General features: G+C 47.0%; 1 long non-coding RNA gene across 1 annotated transcript; it reads left to right on the forward strand.

Moving 5' to 3' along the window:
• Positions 1-218: 218 nt before the first annotated feature.
• Positions 219-4,967, forward strand: LOC309847171. Its single transcript, XR_014302354.1, has 3 exons — positions 219-872; positions 1,262-1,352; positions 4,858-4,967. It is a non-coding gene; the product is annotated as an uncharacterized lncRNA (long non-coding RNA).
• The last annotated feature ends 2,280 nt before the right edge of the window (positions 4,968-7,247 follow it).

Here is a 7,247-nt window from a genome sequence, read left to right on the forward strand (position 1 = left end):
TTTATTTTTAAGATTTTATTCGTTTATTTGACAGACAGAGATCACAGGTAGGCAGAGAGCCAGGCAGAGAGAGAGAGAGAGAGGAGGAAGCAGGTTCCCTGCTGAGCAGAGAGCCCGATGCGGGGCTCGATCCCAGGACCCTGGGATCATGACCTGAGCCGAAGGCAGAGGCTTTAACCCACTGAGCTACCCAGGTGCCCTCATGACTAAAATTTAAATAAAGTGGCCTCCAGAATAAACATAGGATGGGAAGGAGTGTGTAAGAAAAGAGACAGCAGGCTTCTCATGCTCCCCGACCTTGTTCCTGTCCCCCAACTTTGCTTTGTCCCAGGCACATCTCTAGTAGCTCTCCGGGCTCAGAACGGTTGCTGACCTCTGGGTGGGATCATGGAACACCTTACTTGGTATTTAAGTGACACATACTTGTGAAATACAAACACATTTTTATCTAGCAAGGTCTAAGTCAATAAAATAACATCAAACATTTGCACAACACTCTGTGGGCCTTCCAAGCAGTTACGTGATAGTTTATTCCTCTGGTTTTTACGTAATTTGTGTGCTCACAGAAGCCTGGTGACCTGCCTGAGTTTAGTACCTAGTGAAAGGTGAGGCAGGGACCCTACCACGTCCACCATTTTCGAGAACAGAAGCACAGTTGAGCAGTTGGTGCTTAGAACTTGTGGGAATAGATCTGTGGATGGTGACTGACAGACTGACTGGCCCTTTACCCAGGACTCCCTGATCATATGACTACCCTGAGGAACTTGTTACAAATATAGGTTTCTGGCGCTCACCCAAGACCTACTAAATTAAGATTTCCAAGAGGAAGGACTTTGGAATCGCATTTTACAAGAGATGCAACACGTTGCAAGGTCAGCATACTGGGTTTGAATCCTAGACCCACCACTTGCTGATTGGGCCCCGGGGGCAAAGCTGTCCCCCTCTCTGAGCCTTAATATCCCCATCTTCAAAACGAAGGTCCTTGCTCGTTCTCTTCTGAGTCCCCGGGAAGGGACTTCCCAGGACGGCTGATCCAGCAGGACCGAGGCTCATTCTCCTTCATGGAGTGTGCGTGGAGCTCAGGGACTGGGACCCCTAAAGCTCTCAATGTCCCCTTTTTCTCTCTTGCTCCTGAGGAGGGACTATGTAGTTCCCTCTACCTCCTGCTCACTGTGAATCATGACCCTCTGCTGGGGTGTGAGTTACACAGTCTGGGCTCTGGGCAGCAACTGCTAAATCTAATTTCTGCTTTTTCTTGTAGTCCCTTTACCTTCTGAGCCTCCGTTTCTCATCTGTCCAGCTGGATTTTCATCGGGGGAAACCTACCTGTGCACAATGGGAAGGCACACAGAGTAAGCTTACCATCGGTGGGGAATGCTATCGTCATTTTTTAAAATTTAAAGGTTTTATTTAATTATTTGACAGAGAGAGCTCACAAGTAGGCAGAGAGGCAGGGTGGGGAAGCAGGCTCCCCAATGAACAGAGAGCCCGATGTGGGGCTCGATCCCAGGAGCCTGGGACCATGACCCAAGCCGAAGGCAGAGGCTTTAACCCACTGAGTCTCCCAGGCGCCCCTCTATCATCATTATATCACTTAACACATACTTACTGAGCACCTACTATGTGCCAGAAGCTCTCCTAGATCCTAGACCCCTAGTCTACTTTCTAGTTACAGTCTGGTAGGTGCAGAGCAAAGATCATGAACATGATACAAGTTAAATGTTTAAGCAGTGAAGACCCTGCCTAGATTTTATATTTAAATAACAAAGACAGGGGCACCTGGGTGGCTCAGTGGGTTAAAGCCTCTGCCTTTGGTTCAGGTCATGATCTTAGGGTCCTGGGATCAAGCTGCCTCGGTCTCTCTGCTCAGCAGGGAGCCTGCTTCCCCCTCTCTCTCTCTGCCTGCCTTTCTGCCTACTTGTGATCTCTGCCTGCCAAATAAATAAATAAAATCTTAAAAAAATAAATAAATAACAAAGACAATACATAGATTTAATACTGAAGCAAACAACAAACATGGTGGTTATTTAAATAGCTAACACAATAAATGCTTCTTATTTGTATTGCACTTAGTCTGTTAGCAGGAGTGTAAATCAAAAAGATGGAATGTTGGAAGACACCCAGGTAGGGGAATGGGGAGAACCACCCGGGACCTCAAGCTGGAGAGGAAAAGGACCTTAAACTCTGCCCCTTACTTCACACATGTTTAGTAGAACTACGGCATTTTTAATTTCTAAAACAGACTCCCCTCACACCTCGTAAAGGAGGTCCCTCCCAAAACGCCAGACCCTCTTTCCTTTGAAATTCTGTGGCTGTATATAAAACGATATAAAACTCACCTGCTCTAGCTGACATTATCTGAAGTTGACGAAGCTAATGCCTGCTGAGGGCTTTCATCCAACACTGTAATCTTGGCTATAGCTGCAGGAGGTCACTTCTCCTGCCATTGTGCAGCGGAGGAAATGGAAGCTTTTTGCACCTTGCCCAGGTCACACAGCTGGATAGGAGGCAGGTAGGATGTGAGTCTGTCCTCCCCCCACCCCATGCTCCCCTAGGTTGACAGCTTTCCGGCTTTTCATCTGCCTCCCAGACTCCAGGAGGGTGGGGCTCCTTCTCAGCCTGGGGTGAGGGGGCGGGAGGGGGGCGGGGTTGGGGGGTGTACCTCCCGCCCCCAGCCCAGGACAGCACCGTCACAGGGATAGAGATTTTGGGGCTTGCTGAGGGTTATGCCAGGAGCTGGTAATGAGGGTGACCAATTGTTTTGGTCTGCCTGAGACCATCCCAGTTCCGCCCCAGAGTTCTGCCTCCTGAAGAGCTCTGCAACCCTGGACAGATGCGGGTGATGGGTCACCTCTGAGCCGACCCCACACAGCCTCCTGTCCTGTCCCTATGGCCCCATGCCCAAACTCAGGAAGTCTTTGATGAAAGGAAACTGCTTAGCTCATGCCTCACATTTTAGGCAAAGTCTAAGTTGCTGAAAGTTCTCTAATGTAGCCAAACGGCTTTACTCTGGGGGTTCTCCCAGACATAGCAGTGGAATATAAACTTGTCTGTCTGGAAGTTGAGAAGCCTTAAAGATGGACCTATTCTCTGACCAGGAATACTACTTCTAGGAGTTTCTCGTAAGGAAAAAAACCAGAAATATGGACAGTGATTTCTTTTTCTTTCTTTCCTTTTTTCGACAGTGATTTCTGAACAAAGATATTCTCAGCAGAGTTGGTTATACAAAAACTTGATGAGTTGAAGTAGAATATCATGGAGCTAAGAAAAAAAAATCGTATCGCAGATTTAATAACATAAAGATACTATTTTAAATAGAAAATGAAATATAAAACTAAATAAACACAGCATGAGCCTAATTTATTTATGAGACACTTGGCTGGCTCAGTTGGAAGAACATACCAGTTTTGATCTCAGGGTCATGAGTTCAGGCCCCACACTGGATGTAAATGCTACTTAAATGAGCAACAACAACTTAAAAAATAAAACAAGTGGGGGTGCCTGGGTGGCTCAGTCAGTTGGGCATCTGCCTTCAGCTCAGGTCATGATCCCAGGGTCCTAGGATTGAGTTCTGTATCGGGCTCCTTCCTCAGTGGGGAGTCCGTTCCCTCTCCCTCTGCCACTCCTCCTTGCTTGTGTTTTCTCTCTCTCTCTCTCTCAAATAAACAAATAAAATCTTAAAAAAAAAAAACAAAAACCCAAAGCAATGTTACAGCCTAAGTTTAGGTTTATACTTTGATGGATGAATAAAGAAAATGTGGTATACAAATATAATGGAAGATTATTCAGTCATAAAAAGAAAAATTCTGGGCGCCTGGGTGGCTCAGTGAGTTAAGCCTCTGCCTTCAGCTCAGGTCATGATCCCACGGTCCTGGGATCGAGCCCTTCATCGAGCTCTCTGCTCAGCGAGAAGCCTGCTTCCCCCTCTGTCTCTGCGTGCCTCGCTGCCCACTAGCAATCTCTGTCTGTCAAATAAATAAATATATATTTTTTTAAAACTGTCAAAAAAATAAAAAGAAAAAAAAGAAAAATTCTGCCATTTCCACCACATGGATGGACCTTGAAGACATTATGTTAAGTGAAAGAGAAAGACAAATACCGTACGGCCTCACTTATATTTGGAAACTAAAGCAGTGATCTCAGAAACAGAGAGTAGAGGTGGTTGCCAGGGACTGGGAAATAAAGCAAAATGTGGAGGTATTGGTCAAAGGGTATAAACTTGCAGTTATAAAACGAGTAAGTTCTGGGAATGTAATATTCAGAATAGTGACTATAGTTAACAATACTGTATTATATACTTGAAAGTAGCTAAGAGGGATGCCTGGGTGGCTCAGTCGGTTAAGCATCTGCCTTTGGCTCCGGTCATGATCTCAGGGTCCTGGGATCGAGCCCTGCGTAAGTCTGCCTGCTGCACGGGGAGCCTGTTTCTCTTTCTCCTCCCTGCTTGTGCTCTTTGTCACTATCTCTGTCTCTCTCTCTCAAATAAATAAAATCTTTTAAAAAAAAGTGGCTAAGAGAGATTTTAAATGTTCTTTTAAAAAATATATATTTTATTTATTTATTTGACAGACAGAGATCACAAGTGGGCAGAGAGAGAGGAGGAAGCAGGTTCCCTGCTGAATAGAGACCCTGATGTGGGACTTGATCCCAGGACCCTGGGATCATGACCTGAGCCAAAGGCTGAGGCTTTAACCCACTGAGCCACCCAGGCGCCCCTGAGATCTTAAACATTCTTATGACACACAAAAATTTTGTCATTATGTGAGGTGACGGATTTGTTAACTAATCTTTTTTTTTTTTCATAGACGGCAGTTTATTATTTTATTTTATTTTTAAAATATTTTATTTATTCCTTAGAGCACAAGCAGGGGGAGTGGCAGGCAGAGAGAGAGGGAGAAGCAGACTCCCTGCTGAGCAGGGAGCCCGATGTGGGACTCGATCCCAGGACCCTGGGATCATGACCTGAGCTGAAGGTAAACGCTAACTGACTGAGCCACCCAGGCAACCTGTGTTAACTAATCTTATATGTGTGTGTGTATATATATATATACATATATATATATATATATTTTTTTTTTTTTTTAAGATCTAACTTTTTTTGAAAATTTATTTGAGAGAGCGCAAGCAGGAGGAGGGGGAGGGGGGAGAAGGAAGGGCAGAGGCAGAAGCAGATTCCCTGCTGAGCAGGGAGCCTGATGCAGGGCTCTATACCAGGACCCTGAGATCATGACCTGAGCCAAAGATGGATTCTTAACTGAGCCACCCAGGTACCCTGACGTGTTGACTAATCTCACTGGGGCAATCACTTCCCAGTATATAGATGTATCAGATCATCACATTTGTATACTTCAATTTTACACGATGTTATATGTCAACAGCACATCAATAAAGCTGGAAAAAAATTGCACGTATGCACAGAAAAAAAGATTGAGAAGGTACCTCAGAATGTTAACAGTGCTTTTCTTTGCGTTTAGGGTAACTTTCATTTTCCTGAAATACAAGCCTAGTTCCATGAATAAATGTTAATTTTATCATCAGAAAGTCAGTAATTTAAAAAAATGCTGCATAAAAGTGTTCTGTGCTGAGCTGTTCTAACTCTGCCTGACCTTCTTTATCAGGTGGCATGAATTACCGTGCTTTAGAGTAGAAGGCAGTTGAGAGAGCACTGGGTTAGGAGTCAGAGGAAGCCTCCTGTCTAGCTCTTGCTTACTCCCCCCGTTCCTCTCCTTGAGATGTCCCTACCCCTACATGTAATGCCTGGTTCAGTTGTCACTTCTTCTACTGGCTGTACCTATGCTACAGCTCCTGCTGCCATCACCCACCTGTTTATCAATTCACATACCTGCCTATTCCTTTCCTGGGCCTCTTTTCTTTTCTTTTCTTTTAAGATTTATTTATTTATTTATTTGACAGAGAGAGAGATCACAAGTAGGCAAAGAGGCAGGCAGAAAGAGAGGAGGAAGCAAGCTCCCTGCTGAACAGAAAGCCCGATTCGGGGCTCGATTCCAGGACGCTGAGATCATGACCTGAGCCGAAGGCAGAGGCCCAACCGCTGAGGCACCCAGGCGCCTCTCTGGGCCCGTTTCTTTCTCTAACAGGCCAGGGAACTTGGAGCAGCCTTCCCCTTCCCCTGGGCCTGGATGCAATGCCAAAGAGAACCACATGAGGGCGCCAGAGCCTCACTGGTGACAAGACTGCCACCCAGTTACACCAAGGTCTCTTTGAAACTACCCTAGGGGACGGCAATCCCTGTAAGCCTGGGATGCTTCCATTGAGGAGGGAACCAGCAAGAAAGAACTGGATTATCAACTCGGTCCTAGAAGAATCCCCACCCCTACCCCAGTCTTCCCAGAGCTACGCTGGCCAAGGTGACCCTCTGAACTGCACCCCCCCGCCCAGCCCCTGCAGTGTGTTAAGACAGAATTGCTGTGTGTCCTTGCCCAAGTCCCTGTCCCTCTCTGGGCCTCAGTTTCCAGCCTGCACTGCTGGGTTTCTGTGCAGAGATGCCTTAGGGCAGGCATCTGGCTGCTCGCTGGCTTCCTGTGAACGAAGGTTGAGGATGTTTCCTCTGCCCAGCTTCCTGCTCCAGGTCATAGTTTGTCACTGGCTCTGCTGCATGCTCAGTGTTTGTTAAATTGAACTGGCAGAAATAAAATCCTTCCTAGAACGTAAAACGGAGTTTGGAAGTGACCACCAAAGACATTTTCTCCTTGCCCTTCAGGAAATTCCTGGTTGCAGAGCACTGGCATTGCCCTTGGCTGGGCCCTGTGTGTGTATGTGTGTGTGTGTGTGTGTGGTGTGGTTATGGTGTGGGGTGTGCTCTGAGGGGCTTGGGCTTGGGAGTTGGAGGAGTGGATTCGGGATCATTGGAAAATGGGAGGGAGAAGAGAACCAAAGCCTAAGTCCTGGAGACCATGGGGGAGGAAGGGGCCTGCTGGGGGGCAGAAGGCCGTGTCTTTGGGAGAGAGGGGCAGGACAGGCATGAATTCCTACACCGGGAGGTGGGGGTCAGGGACCACCCCACAGGTGCCAATCTGTGTTGAGTGCGTTTGGGCCACAGACCCTCCCCCACCCTTCCTACCTCGGGCTGCATGATGCCGTCATAACGATGCTAGTCTGAGGGCAAATGATGGGAGACCCTGCACCTCTCCTTTAGGAATCACTTCTTCCAGAAAACAGGCCCAGAAAACAGGAGGCCAGCACCTCCCAAGTCTTCAGGGAATTGCTTCCTGACTGGAGAAGATCAG

This window comes from Mustela nivalis, assembly GCF_964662115.1.
Source record: "Mustela nivalis genome assembly, chromosome: 13".
Classification (NCBI taxonomy): Eukaryota; Metazoa; Chordata; class Mammalia; order Carnivora; family Mustelidae; genus Mustela; species Mustela nivalis.